This window comes from Alosa pseudoharengus, unplaced genomic scaffold (genome assembly GCF_046254945.1).
Source record: "Alosa pseudoharengus isolate Yale_2024_CS ecotype anadromous, Long Island Sound unplaced genomic scaffold, YU_APseudo_1.1 YU_APseudo_1.1_scf_11, whole genome shotgun sequence".
In the NCBI taxonomy this organism is placed as follows: Eukaryota; Metazoa; Chordata; class Actinopteri; order Clupeiformes; family Clupeidae; genus Alosa; species Alosa pseudoharengus.
Genome location: NW_027468576.1, coordinates 34,514,222 through 34,529,838, shown reverse-complemented (window position 1 = coordinate 34,529,838; position 15,617 = coordinate 34,514,222). Strand labels below are relative to the sequence as shown.

Here is a 15,617-nt window from a genome sequence, read left to right as displayed (position 1 = left end):
TATGGTAAAGCAATTCTGCACCCAGAGGGGCTGGATATTGGATTGTGTTTAGGTGTCTACGGTGTATTGACGCCCAGCCTAATTGACGTAGATGAAAATTGATTCTCTTAATGAAATGCAACTGTATCTACAGCGACTGAGCCAGCTGCAGGTAACGTAGAGGGCGGCTTTTCCTTGTTATGCTTGTAATGCCACATCTCGGTACTCAATAGCACTCGATGCCACCATGGAAATGCCCAAGGAACATCCCGTGCAAGCTTGTTTGCGTCAGCTCCCAGCCAGTTTGCATTTGTGGTCAATTTGCATAGCATCCCCATTAGGCTGAGGGAAATGCATCATTTGACGTTACGGATTTCATTTGATTGTCTTCTTCTTACCACTGTGCTGCGCTGTGGAGATTAAAATAACAAATTCGCTCAACAGTTGCTCAGTCTCGCAGGGTTAACATTCCACCTCTGATTGAACACCACCACCATGCACACACACACACACACATACACCTTGCATCTTAGCGTCAGATCAGTGACGCCTCATCCACCATGGCCAGAGTTACTGGCTTAATTGGCACACATAACAGGCAGATAATCCTTAGAACCATCCATTGTGTGTGTGTGTGTGTGTGTGTGTGTGTGTGTGTGTGTGTGTGTGTGTGTGTGTGTGTGTGTGTGTGTGTGTGTGTGTGTGTGTGTGTGTGTGTGTGTGTGTGTGTGTGTGTGTGTGTGTGTGTGATGATGCCGGAGATGAGCCAAGAGTTGCCCTGGCCCCACTACTGGGAGCCACTCTGAGGCTTTTGGTATGCCCCCCTACCGTACACACACAGAAAGAAACACACACATACACAGACATACACACACTCCCTCCGAGACCCCCTCCGACCCCAACCTCTGGGCACGCGTATCTCTTTCCGCAAACATCTTCTGGTCATGTGGCCTCTCACCACCACTAACCCATCTGCCTAACCCCCCCCCCACCAGCAACTGCCCCCCACCCCACCAGCAACTGCCCCCCACACCCCCATCCAGGCTTGCTGGGAGCCACAGAGGCTTGTTGAGCCGGAGGAATAGAAAACGTGCTTGACAATTTATGCCTTCTGCGTGCTGTCAGCCACTTCAGTGAGCAACACTCTGGGAGCTGGCGGGTTTTAAAGTATTAGAAGCCTGAGGTTTGTGCAGTGAAACTAAATGAGCCACGGTTTTTTCCCCCATTTTCTTTCTCTCTCTCACCCTGCACACGATCGCCTGTTCCAAAACTGCGAGGAAGACCGCTCTCTACATTTCTCTATCTCCCTCTCGTTTCATCCTGTCTACCACTTTACTCATTTCTCTCTCTCTCTCTCTCTCTCTCTCCCTCCTTCCCTCCCTCTATTTTCCTTTTGTGTAACATTGACATATCCCAAGAATATCCAGATATCCACATACAAACATATATGAGGGCTTTTTAAATAACTCCCTATGAGCCCTCAGTATTTGCTTTGTCTTTCTCCCCAGCATGCAGCAGAATGCTGTGCTAAAGAGGCAGAGAGCAGAGGCCCCGGTTAGCATTTGAATGCTCATCCTGTAATTATTGTTGACAGGTTTAGTTGTCATGAGAGAGAGCGAGAGAGAGCATATCAGAACCACTTTTGAAAGAGAATTGATGCAGTGCGTGCCAGTGAAGGTCCAGAACCGCTAACCTTTACAGAACCAAATTAGTTATTTGCCATTTAGAAGCCTATCTTGTCAAACACAGACACACATCCAGATAGAAATCAGAGCAATTGTCGGATTGTCTCAGATGTTATGAGCTTCACAGCACATTTCGTTTCTGCAGTGTGCAAATGGATTTCTGTCATAGTGGAGTGGACATGTTGGCTGCCGTGCATGGAGTGTCATATTCCGGTTAATTTTGACAAAGAGAGTGATGTGGCCCCCTTTGCGACCTGCTAATGCCTAATGCATTACTGCATTTGTGGATCTTTGAGCTTAGTGAATGAGTCGCGTTAAAGGATTAGCCGAATTTTCTACTTCTTCTTCTTTTCTCTCTCTTTATCTCTCTCTCTCTCCCTCCCTCCTTCCTCAGTGTCATGTGTAGAGAAGAGAGGGGAAAATCGTGCCTTTCATGTGCCTTTTAGCGCGCTCCTGAAGGGGGATCTCACCTGTGGTTCCGTGAGATACTCTGAGCACGTTTGTTGTTTACGTGTCACTTTGACTGATCAGGCGTGGATTTGCATGACGGCGGCTGAGACGCGCTCTCCTCCTAATGAGCGCTTTTCAATCCACCGCACACTTTGTTTGAAACTTTTGTCATTTGTCATTGTGAATTGCCTTTGAAATGCAGCCCCCCCCCCATCCACACACACACACACACACACACACACCCCACCCTCCTGAATCACACAACATTTGACTATCTGGCTGTCTGCCTAGACGCCATTAAATCCTGGTTATTTGAGCCTCAAATGAGAAAAAAAGGAGCCTGTAGGACAAGTGTAGCGTGCAGAATGACAATGAGAGCACAGCCACGGCAGGTTGTAAAGTGAAGGGTATCGGAACGGGTTTCAGGTGTTGTCCAGCACTACTGGAGAAGCCTATTTCACCAAGCTCTCAGGGGACACTGCCGCAGCTCAGAACATCTTGTAACAGCAGAAGTGTGTGTGTGTGTGTGTGTCTTGTCTGTCTCTGTGTCTGTGTATCTGCGCTGGCAAGCCTGCAGGAAGCGAACAAACACCTCCTGTGAATGCTGATTTCACTTTCATGTGTGGAGTGGCCAACGGTGCGCTGTGTATAAAAATACCACCTTGTGCATGAGGAGGATGTGCTGGAGAGGGCCTGCCTCACAGTGATGAATGCCGCCCGCTCTCCAGTTTCTCAAAGGAAATGGGCCAGTTTAAATAGTGCACATTACACCCTGCTAGGGTCTGTTTTGTCTATATAGTTCACACACACATGTGATTTACAAGGCATTAACTTGTTGCAGTGTGTGTGTGCGTGTGCGTGCATGTGTGCGTGTGTGTGCTTGTGTGTGTGTAGTATGATCCATTTGTACTGTAAGCCAGTTTGCCAGGCCAAGCCGTTAATGGACTTCCTTGTCAAGTCAGAAGCCATTTGATGGCGCGCTGGCGTTCGGTAATGCCCCGCTGTGGCCGCGGCGCTGGTTTCGTCCACACAGCACTTTACTGAGAGAGGAGAAAGGTTTAAAAGCCCCAGACCAGAGGAGGGGGAATGTTTTCATGCTTGATGGAATCACAGAAGGGCTGATTTGCAGGAGTTTTAAGGAGGACGGGATGGGATACGACGGGATGGGAGGGTGTGGGGGAATCGCTTTCTTCACCCCCCGAAGGTCAAAGACGGGAAAAAGTGATAATGGAGAGACTCTCGTTTTTCTGCCGACTTTGGCATTTGAATTCTCCGAAGAGTCCTTGGGTAAATTTGTTTTAGCGAGGCTAGCAAAGGCAGTAGCTATGGATCGTCCACCCCTATAGCTAAGTGTCCATGGAAACCCCCCCCAGCACCAACCCCCCCCCTCCAAGTAGGGGATCATTGGTGCTTTCGACACACTCACAGTCAACCCCCACACCCACCCCTTCCTATCTGCTGAGGCCCCTACTCTGGTGTGCTCAGGTGTAATGCGCTCCGGCAGGTGAGTTATAGGCTTGTGTGGCCCTCGCGGCTTGTCAATCAGTTTGTAGCGAGCGACGTGGCAGCTCCTTTAGCTCCTTTGCTTCCCCCGGCGTGTTCACTCTAGACTCTTACGTAACGCCACGGCAACAGCAACGGCAGCAGAAGCAGAAGCACTCTAGTCTCCAGATGCTACACATTTAGAAATCCACTTGTATTGTGTAGTGTGTGTAGTGTGTGTGTGAGTGTGTGTGTGTGTAATGTGTGTGTGCGCCAGCAGCCTTTGCCTTTCTTTGTCAGTCTTTGTCAGAGCCACATCCGCTCTTTTCAATTGTATCTGCGCCTTTCACTACTGCGTTGAGCTTCACTGCACATTTCTTTAAAGGCACAGGACAAAATCATCACCTTCCAGCTCATTTGGTGAACGTGGATAAACAGACCTGTTAGGTGTGCCTACCACCTTCTGCCTTTACCCCTCTGAGCATTGGAACAGTTTTTTAGAAACCATGAACCAAGATCTAGTTTTTATTGTTCTAAAACACCAGGCGCAAACACCACCAGTTCCTGTTGTCTGTGTGTTGACACAATTAGCTCGAAAAAAAACCCAGAAACCACAGATGATTTCACGCACTGGAAAACAATGGGTGGATTTATCATCATGCAACGCAAAACCCGAGAGAGCTGCAGTCACTTTCACATTAAACGCCACATGTATTCTTTGGCGTAATAACCCTTCGCCTCCAGTCGGCAGCCAGGGCTTTTCTGCTTGCTCAAGCGTTGCCAAGCCCCGTTTACCGAACAGTCACGTCAGTGAACCGCAAGCACCTCCACAGCGAAAATGGATTGACCACTGGCAACGCGGTTAAGGTTATGTAGCATTTACTGGTGTGTGTCTGTCTGTGTGTGTGTATGTGTGTGTGGATATTTCTGTAAAGGTGTGTTTGTGTGTGTGTGTGTGTGTGTGTGTGTGTGTGTGTGTGGATATTTCTGTATAAGTGCGTGCGTGCGTGCGTGCGTGCGTGCGTGCGTGTGTGTGTGGATAATGCTGTATAGTGTTTGTGTGTGTGTGTGTATGTGTGTGTGTGTGGCGTGTGTGGCAGTGAATGGCTCCAGTAATAGGGAACCCTGGTGATAATGTGCGCCCAATCCTCCCTATTCTCCCTCCCGTTTGGAGAGGACCATTACTTTAATGCACTTCACAATGTGAAATAAAGGGGAGGCAATTTTACTTGAGGTTTATCTCTGACTTTTTCCTCTCGTGAATAATTCAGGGCTAGTCACTGAGTGAATGTCTGCTGTCAGCCAGCGAATGGGAGCGGCTGGTCATGTGATTGCGGACATAGAATAGAGGACCCCCCCCCACACTCACATACACAGCCCAGACGACCCCCCCCCCCCCCCCCCCCCAGTCTATTCTTTTCTGCTGTGTAACCTTGAAAGTATACTCAGGGCCTGTGACTCATCTCTGGGCTCTGCCCTTGTTACATATCGCCTAGAAAGTGGCGACAGTCTACAGTAGCGCCTCTGTGACTCCCACACCCACAGCTGTTTGTTTATAGCTGACTCTCGTGTGACACGACTTTAGCTAATTAGCTAATCCTCGTCTTCAGGCCCAAGGTGTGAAATCATTAAGGCAGGTGTGGTGTAGTTCTGGTCCCTGAGGTACTAGCTGCAGGTCACTCGCTCACTGCGTCTCTGTAGAGCCCGGAGGCTCTTAGTCGTGTGTGTGTGTGTGTGTGTGTGTGTGTGTGTGTGTGTGTGTGTGTGTGTGTGTGTGTGTGTGTGTGTGTGTGTTTGTGTGTGTGTGTCTCATTTCTCGTGTGCTCAGTGTCATATGCAGCGCTAACTACTCTGCTAGCGCGGCTCCTCTATTAGCTTCACCTCAGCCATCATAAAGTGATGAGGTGCTGAAATTGGCAGAGTCCTTACTGAGATCTGCCATGGCTGCCCGCTCCTGCCCAGCCTGCCTGTTTTCCAGGCCAGTGAAGTGAACTGCCATGCTCTTACCATGTAATGGCTGTGGAAAACTACCCCTTCAGCTTGGTGCTGACAGTAAATACCATTTACCCAGAGATTTAACACGCTAGCTGTCCTTTCCTGTTGCGTTGCGTTTTCCTTTTGCGGTCGAACTGAATTAAATGCCATGCACTGGTCTTATATGGCCATATTTTTAAGAGGTAAATTATGTCGGAAGAGCTGTGTTGTCGGAGTCCAAATGTATCCATGCAGTTCCCTATATTGCCAAACGACCTGTGAAAATATGCGATCGTGACCGATATCCTTTAATACAAGCAATTATTTACAGACTTTTGAGGGACATAAGGTGAAATGCGGTGGAGCGAAGTGATTTGACTGTTAAGGATATGCCGAAGCCTGTGAACATGATGTATGATGTACAATTTATGGGCTTCATTCGCCAGAGCAAATTTGCACATAAAATTGGAAAAAATCATACCAGTCTGTTCATGTTGCTGTTAAATATTCACAGCCGAGAACTAGTCTCCCATCATATATATATGTGTGTATTTTGATTAATCACTGTTTTTCCTCAGTAAAAGGCACTGTATGGTCATGAATGTGGTGTTAGCATAAGCTCAGACTAGTGAATTGGAGTGATACAGTACAAGGACGTTGTTAGTTTCACTGAATGACGACACATGAAAATTCAGTGTGTGCTCGAACAGAATGCAGAAAAGGCAGGAGGGGGGGGGGGGACTGAGAGGAATACTGAAGCAGATGTTTTATTAACTGAGCCTCCGTGTTGAAAAATGTTTTATGTTCTTCCATATGCCGTGAAACGGACTAAAACGCAATTAAATATGTGCCACCCACCGAGATGCATTTTCCCTCTGAGTACGCAAATCTTACTCAAAACTAAAGGAGATAAAGTGTGTTGATGTAGGGTTTTCTTTTACACAGCATCACTGTGATTACAGAAACAATATTGCTAGTTGTACACGGTATATCATGTATGACATTGTGTATTTGATCAAGCAATCTCGGCGCACTGTGCTACACAATTACAGTACCTTACAGCCAAAGTCTCAAATGAATTAAGGCTTAGCTCTGTGCAAACAAACTACTGTCTTTCAGTGTTGCCTAATTAAGGATGCACGGTAGGAAGACACCATTGGAATTTTTGACAAGGATAAAAGCAAACATTACTCTCAGTGTTTGGTACATAATGAGTTTCTTTACGTCAGTAGAAAATGAGTCTAGCTTTACCTTTTCAAAACAAATGCCATTGCATCAACAACAGTCTAGAGAGAAAATCCCATATGCACTCCCCTTGTAGAAAAGAAATTCACAGCGTCTTGCCAAGTCCATTCAGTTAAGTGTTGCCACACTATGTGCTAATGGCGTAAAGCACATTAAAGACATTCTCTCCTGCAAACACCAGCGATCCTGTCCAACAAATGTATATTAAGAGTCTAAATGAACATAAGTGGCCAATCCATTATTAATGAGCCCAAATGGGCTAGACTTGAGCGCAATTATCGATCACTTGTCCCAGATTGCTTCTTAATAGGGAGCCATGGACTGGAGTGGGCCAGCGGGCTTGGCTCCTGGTTCCTGTCAGGCCTATCAAGGCTGAAGAAGTGCTGCTGTACTGCCGCAGCTGCTGCTGCTAGTGGTGGTAGAGTTGAGCCTGATGTAGGGACTGGGGCCTGGGAGATGGGGCAGGGGGTGGTGGTGGGGCCTGGGAGGATAGGGCAGGTGGTGGTGGTGGTGGTGAGGCTACTGTCTGGTTCCGTAAAAGGGCAAGAGACAATTTAGAATCACATCTACAGAGAGAGAGGGAGGGGAGGAAGAGAGTGGAAGACAGGAAGGGAGAAATGGAATTAGGGAGGAAGAGAGAGGGAGGGTCAAAGAGGGAGATTATAAAGAGAGAGAGAAAGAGAGATGGTTAGGCAGAGAATTTGACTTCTTAAAAACACATTATTAAGCCGTCATATGGAACAAAGGGCCTTTTAAGAGGCTGTTATGTAGCTGTACGCTTAATGATGAAAGTGTTGGAACAACATTATTGCTTTTTACCAATTAAGCATCACCTTGTTGTCAAAACATATTTACAGGGCTTAAAGTGTTCAGGCACTGTGCCTGAATTCAGGCGTGAGTCGGTACGTTTAAAGGATAATTCCGGTGTGATTTTGACCTAAATAATTCCGTGGAAATGCATGGATTCCAGTTGCTGCTACTGGAAGCAACTGAATCCATGCATTTCCACTGAATTATTTTTGGAATCTGATCCCTTATCATATCTGTTCGTTCGTACTCTTCGCTCGACTTATCGTGACTAAATTCAAGATGGCGTCGAACGGTAAAATTCCTTAAGGTACTGTCTGTATAAATCGTCTTGTAAATAAACTACCAGTGCTTTTTCAAAGTTCTCCATGTCTCGTTTTAAATGTCAAGGCCCTCGGAAGTCTACCAATGAAGTATGGAGCTACTTTGAGCCTCGTAAATGGTGTAAAACAGTGATTTATTTGCATGGCTAGGCCGATGCCCAAGGCACCGCAACAAAACACTGTTGGTAGCATTGGCTAACTAGCGCCAGATTTCAGGAGGACAAGGACAGAGTGCAGGGGACAAGCCGAGGTGAGCTATGAGACATACGTTCACACTCGGTATCATGTTTCAACACACTTTAGGTCAATATCACACCGGAATTCTCCTTTAAGATTTGAAAATAGGCAATTAGACTACAGTATGACGTCCTAATAGATGTCTGATTGCTTCAGGCACAGAAATGTTTATTGCTTTAAGCCCTGTATATGCAAAAGCAAAGTATCTTAAAAAAGAACACACTCATATTTGGCCCAGTAACCTTTCAGGCCTTTCAAACAGAAGCACTGAATACTATGGATGGGAAATGGTACTTAACATGAGTAACTAATAATATGTCATGATAAGTAATACCTAACATTTATGACTAGTATCTTAACAGCATTGTATGCTAAATGGATCCCTGACAAAAAGACAAGCAATTAGTTAGCATTGGCAAAGTGTTAACAAACACTAAGCAGTACAAATGACCATGGCTAACTCTTAATTCATGTCAGGCACATGCAATTAGCCTAAGTCATTGTACTCTTAAAAGGAAAGTGTTTCTCGCTAAACAAATTCTCAAGATTTACTCTTTATCCTTCACCCTCTAAATCTGCTTTTCAGATTGAGAAAGCTAGTAAAAGAGAAAATGACAGAGGTGGAGAGAGTGAATGAAACTGAAAGAAAGAGAGGGAGGAAGAGAGAGAAAGATTGAGAGGGCCAGTGCTGGAGCTGCAGGTGGGAGTTAATGGCTCCAGATGTTTGGATGGTCTCACAGCTGCATTCCTCTCTGCAGGACTGCTGTGCTGCTCATTCTCTCCATCTTTGCTCTGGCTCCTGCACCAGTCCTCTTGCTCTCTCTCTCTCTCTCTCTCCCTCTCTCTCTCACTCTCTCTCTCACTCTCTCTCTGTCTCCCTCTCTCTTTTTCCCCTCTTTTTCTCCTCCATCAGGGTCTCTGTCTTTCTGCAGCTGTCTCTCAAGATTGCTCTTTCTCTCGCTTGTTGTCTCTTGCTCTCGTCCTCTCTCTCGTGGTCTCTCTCTCTCTCCCTCTCCCTCTCTGTATGTGCCTTTCTTTCTCTATCTCTTTCTCCAACCCTCAGTCTCTCTCTACCCCTCTCTCCCTTTCAGTCTCACTGTCCTGCACCATCAAAACAGCTTAAGATTATGACTGTGCTAGGGGTACTAAAAGTATGATGGAATCAAAGCAGTTCTGTGGAAAAGAAGTTGAATTATTCGGTGAAGCTCTCTCTTCTCTTCTCTTCTCTTCTTTTCTCTTCTCTTCTCTTCTCTCTCCTGTTCTCACTGATGTTTTTCTGCTGTAACCGGTCACCTCCTTCCATGTCCAGACTAACATTTTGCATTGGTTGCACTGGTGCGCCTAACTTTTTTATTTAGGTGCACCAGCACAAAATTTAGGTGCACCCAAATTTTTCCTCGCGGCACCTTTAACGTCACAATTTCAAGGTCCCCTTTTTATTGCTCTCCATATACATTCCGTGTCTGAGCTGTTGTCAGAGCATGGACCAGGAATGACAGTATTCATTTGATTTGGAGCCTCCACCACTTTGACGACATCAGTAATATTGAATACTGTGATCATTCACATCAGTGGCGATCCTTGTCTCTGCTCTACCCTCCACACACACATGGAAAATGATAGCTTGTCATATGTTTCTATCTCATATTTTGGAATTCATAAACGTTATATATTTTGTTAATAATGTATAGTAGTGCTGGGCGGTATACCGGTTCACACCGTATACCGGTGTATTTGATTACACAACGTTTGGAACGCTGCGCCGTGCGACAGTGTTTCAGACAGGACTTTTTTCACACGCATGCATGGTGCCACTGCGAGGCATAGTGAGGGTAAACAAAACACCATAAGTTTTTCCCCTGAAGTATGACCCTTAAGGCTTAATTTCTCCTTAGGTAAGGGGTTTATTTAAGGGTGTTGCACAGAATACCTTAAATTGTTTCTTTAGTTAAGGAAAAACGTTAAGGGATACTGCATTGAAAGGGATTTACCAAAGATCCTTGATTACTAGCTCCGCTTTAACCCTTTCTGGATTTACCGTCACGAAAATTCTATTGAGGAAACGCGGGGTATAAAACTCAAACAAGTAATGTTAGACTAGCTGTGTTACAGTTTCTCGTTGCAAAATCAAAATTTCACAGGAGCTCCATGCGCTTTTGTAGGCTACACGCAGTCTCAAAAACACTGTTTACAGCTTTTCGAGTCACTGTAAGAGGTCATTTATTTTATATAGCGATAATTTAGATACACTTATGGGGTGGGTGCAATCGTTTTCTAAATAATCTCCCGTCTTGATTTTGTACAGAAATTAATATTAAGTGACACGTAAAAGGGCGGAAAAAATGTCACCTTATATAGCAGGCCAAGATATAAGGTCTGGAATTTTATTTAATATTGTTGTAATGGTAGGATAACTACATAGTTTACACAATAATTACACTGTGTTATATTGTATATCAATGCATTTATTGACTGTCAATTACCCAAAATCGTGGCTCTCTCTATCATTGAACAGTAGCCTATTTAATGCATTCTAATCCATTGTCAATCACTTCCGGGAACTAGTTGAGGTTTACACAAACCACGTGACCAACGGAATTTTGAACACCCATTGTCGCAACTCTACCTTTATATGGCTCTGGGTAAAACATAAGCCCCTGCTGAGGGAAAGCACCACTCTGGCCGGTGCCAATGACAAACAAAGCTTGGTTGTGGTGTAGACGAGTTCCTGAGGGGGATTGTGTGTGTGTGTGTGTGTGTGTGTGTGTGTGTGTGTGTGTGTGTGTGTGTGTGTGTGTGTGTGTGTGTGTGTGTGTGTGTGTGTGTGTGTGTGTGTGTGTGTGTGTGTGTGTGTGTGTGTGTGTGTGTGTGTGTGTGTGTGTGTATGTGTGTACCTGTGTGCGTGTGTGTGCAAGACCCATCACAGAACCACATCATCACTGCCACTGTATACTGAGCTGAGAGGAGGTGGAGGAGGAGTAAGAACAATGTGTGTGTGTGTGTGTGTGTGTGCCAAAGCTGTGAAAGAGTATCTCTTCTCACTAGCCACACAGTGCACTGGCTCTGCTTGAAGAGGATCCAGTGTCTTTTGATGTCTATTGAGGACGGATTTGGAACCTTCCAGAGTTTATTAAACTGCCGTCACACTCGCCTCAGAAACTCAGATAGGATCCTCAGAGCCTCTGGTGTTTGGCGAGATATAGGCCACCCAGCAGATACAGTAGACAGAGATAAATAATGGCACCCAGAGAAGGTACAACTGTTTTTTTGATGGAGTTTTATTTTATTTTGAAAAGTATATATGGTTACACTTTACTTGACAATATCGACATAAGAATGGTATTACACTGTCATGAACGTGTCATAAACAAGTCATAAAGGTTTATGACATCACGCTTCTGTTTTAAGCTTGTGTCATTCGGTTTTTTGTCATAACAAGTTAGGGGTAGGATTAGGGTTATGTTTAGGGTTATGTTTAGTGTTAGAGTTAGGGTTAGGATTAGGGTTAAAGTCAGAGGTTAGGATTAGGATTAGGTTTAGGGTTCATGTGTCATGACAGTGTCATGTGTTCATGACAGTGTCACACCCTTAACCACCCTTGATGTGGTTGTAAGCAATCACCAAACCTTCTGTTGACTCTCGATGTGGAACACATAGGCCTAAAATATGTAGTTAAGGTCTGAGGGATGTTACCAGGATTGGTTTGAAGTTAGTAGAGTGACAGTTGAATGAAAAAAAGTTTGTTTAATGTTTACAAGCTTCATGTTGGTTTCCTGCCGAATAAATATACATTGAAGACAGTGTTTGCTGACTTGCAGTGTTACTGATGACGCTGTGATGCACCTCAGCCCAGATTCCTTATGATGTTTGTCATCCGACTGTGGAGAAGGCTGGATCTCTAACTGCCTGCGATTCATGTTCTACACAGTGGCACTTGTTTTGTTGTTGTGCTTGATATGCATAAATCCCCTAATCGTCCTCTGATCCCGATTATCTCTCGACTTTCTGCAGCTGTCTCGCTCATGGAGAGTGCTGATGGGATTTGGGTGGCATATTTCAGTTCGGGCTCTTTGCTCAACACCCTCCTCCCCCTTCCAACACACACACACACACACACACACACACACACACACACACACACACACACACACACACACACACACACACACACACACACACACAGAGCGTCTTATCCACTCCGTTGCAGGGAAAAGTGCCACCACCGTCACCACTGCCATGGCCTGCTGGCATGTAGATGGCACTCGCGGTGGCACACTATCGCTCTCGTCAGTGGCGAGCACGGCATGCTGGGTATTTTTCACCGCTTGAGATGGGAGATGCGGCTGCAGGCCTGCATCCATCACCGGATAACAGCAACGGCAACAGACTTATCCTCCAAATGGATCCTGCCCAAGTGGTTTCCCCTGGACTCCGTTTTAAATCAATTGCTGTCCTTTACGGACTTGGTGGAACATGGTTGAGCTTGAATTTAATCTGTTTATGATTAAATCATGACATTCCGATGAAGTATTTATGTGTCAAGAGACACGTTTCATTCCCCCCCCCCCTGAATCTCAAGCAAGTGGTCCTGCCTCCGATCATGGAATAAAAGCGTACAGTTTGACCACATGAGCAGCACATGGTATTTCAAGCACTGCTGCCTCTCCTCAGCCTCTCATGTCTACGCTGAATTAATGTCTTTTTTTATCAGCATATATGTCTTTGCGAAAGCCGCTGTCTTTGAAGAAAGGACCTGAGGAAGTAAATAACCTTGCAGAAACAAAAGGGAAAGGGGGGGGGGGGGCATGAGAAAACTAGACAAAAATGACCAAGCCTGGGTCCTTTATGAATATTGGGCCTGGAAGAATATTCTGAGCTGTCAATCAGGACCAGCACTACAGGGATGGAGAAGGGTGGCGGGGCAGTTGCTTCTTCATCTGAAATGTCAGGCTCTTCTGGCACTGGTCCGAAGGGTCAGCCGACCGCGGGCTTGCCGCGGGAAATAAATGAATAACAGCGTGACCCCCTAACCTTTCTCTACAGTGTCCTTCTGCCAGAGGTCTGCCATCACAGCAGAACACCCAGTGTGCGTTTGTGTGTGTGTGTGTGTGAGAGTGTGTGTGAGAGTGTGTGTGAGAGTGTGTGTGTGAGTGTGTGTGTGTGTGTGAGTGTGAGTGTGTGTGTGATGGCACTGAGGTCTACTTGCCGTTAAAGTCCTCCTCCTAACGGAAGTGACCCACATCTCAGGCGGACCAGAGGATGTCAGACGTCATTCTCATCCGTACAGCAAGGGACCTTGGACGGGACGTCCACTCCGACCTCTCTTCATGCGCCCTGGGCCCCATCATAGGCGGGCATGTGAATGGGCGGTTAGGCAGACATGGCGGCAGTCAGCTGGGCACGCTGATTCACCACGTCCTCTGCGCACATGCGCTTTCAGCGTCAAGGGGCCCCCCCCCCCCCCCCCTTGCTCCTCGTCCCTATAGTTACCCCATGATGACTTGACGCATCCGCTCTGATTTCTGCCCCATGACTGAGTTCATTTAAAACAAAAAGCACCAAGTTAACAACAATAGGGGGTTTCTACGGTAACGACCCTCAGAGACGTTCCTGGGTGCGTATTTGTTTATTCTGTGATGTTGTTCAGTCGAGAGAACCCGCCTCTCTCCAGGATGCAATGGGGGAACGTGAGGGATGTGAAGAATGCATTGTTAAAGATGTCTCTCCGCTGGACTATTGTGTGTTCCAGTGTATGAAGTTTTTTTGGCGGAGGAGTCGGTCGTTTTAATGCAGATAGCGACGCCTCATCCGCACTCTCTTTATTATTTCACATGCCGTCAACTGAACAATTTTTTTATTTTTATTTTTTTGAGAAAACAAAGAAAGAAACAGTCATCCTCGTGCGTTTTTTGGACTGTTGCTTGATTTGCATTCTCAGAGATGCCTTTGTAGAGGAGTTGTCTTTGGCACTGTTCGTTGTGATTGAGTTTGTTGTGTTCTCTTTCAAGTGATACACAATCACAACTGTTCATTGTGATTGTGTATCACTTGAAAGGGTATCATGGAACATACACTGAGGCACTACTGGTTATATACCATGAGTCACTCTACACTCTACTCTAACAGTTGCTTTTCACACACAGTTGTTTTGTGTGTGTGTGTGTGTGTGTGTGTGTGTGTGTGTGTGTGTGTGTGTGTGTGTGTGTGTGTGCGCGTGTGTGGTCCTTGCCTAGCCTTACCTTGCCTTAATTTACCTGCTTTCTTGCAAACACAATATGGAGTGTAGCCACAAGCCGCAAACCACATCAGGAGGAAAGCCTCCAGCAGCAGCCTGTCTGGAGCACAACAGCCTTTCAGTGTGGGGATCAGCGGCAGCAGGGACACCATCATTACCACTGGCATTACATCACTCTGAGTCTGCAGAAACTCAAGCCGAGCGCCGGGCCTGAGAGAGCAGGCTCCTGGTGTGGAAAGAATGGAGCACATCATTACCTCTCCTTTTGCAACCTCTCTCTCTCTCTTTCTCTCTCTCTCTCTACCTCTCTCTCTCTTTCTACCTCTCTCTCTCTTTCTACCTCTCTCTCTCTCTTTCCACCTCTCTCTCCCCCTCTCTCTCGCTTGCTTGCTTGCTAACTGAGTTAGCAGTTAGTCAGTCGTGACTCTTGCTTGCAGAGTTTTTCTCTTCTCATTTTGTTTTGCCTTTCGTTCTCACTCTTATCCCAACTGGTGCCCTGCCTCACAAAAAGAACCTGTTTTTTTAAGCAAGAGTCACGACTGAAACCAGAGTGTACTTATTCACACACTCACACACACACTCGCACACACGCACACACACGCACACACACACACACACATACACACACACACACACTAGCATGGTCCCTCTTGGCTAAACAAAACAACACAGTCCCAGCCGTGGGCAAAGGTGCATTATGCATCCACAGCCTCAACTTGAGGTAAACAAACTTGTGTAGCTGGTGCTCTGAATGCAAGTGTGTGTGTGTGTGTGTGTGTGTGTGTGTGTGTGTGCGTGTGTGCTCCGCAGTGGGGGAGAGGACAGGAGGATTTAATTACCCCTCCACTCACCGTGGGCGTGGGGCTCTAACAACGGCCGGGGGTTGTCACCAGAAGCCTTCGTTTTTGTCTGGGTTGCCATGGAGAAGCTCACATCATGACGAGCAAGTTAATGCAGTGACTTACTTCCCAGGATGTGTACCAAGGGGTCAGGGAAACGGGTGGTGCAAGCACCCCCACCTCCCAAAATGGCCGCTTGACTAGTCAAGTGAAAGCATTTAACCAGCAGCAGTCAACTTGGGCCAGATCAGGGCCTGATGTAAGCCGCATCTGGTGTGGACTTAGCTGTTCCCTGGGGCATTGCATCTCAGTGCAAGCTCCCCCCGCGCCGGGGATAAGGAATAAGGGTTAGATTTACAAG

General features: G+C 46.4%; 1 protein-coding gene across 9 annotated transcripts in view; it reads left to right on the top strand.

Moving 5' to 3' along the window:
* ptprfa (protein tyrosine phosphatase receptor type Fa) overlaps window positions 1-15,617 on the top strand; it is a 220,305-nt gene that overhangs the window by 68,432 nt on the left and 136,256 nt on the right. The gene's annotated exons all lie outside the window — the stretch shown is intronic.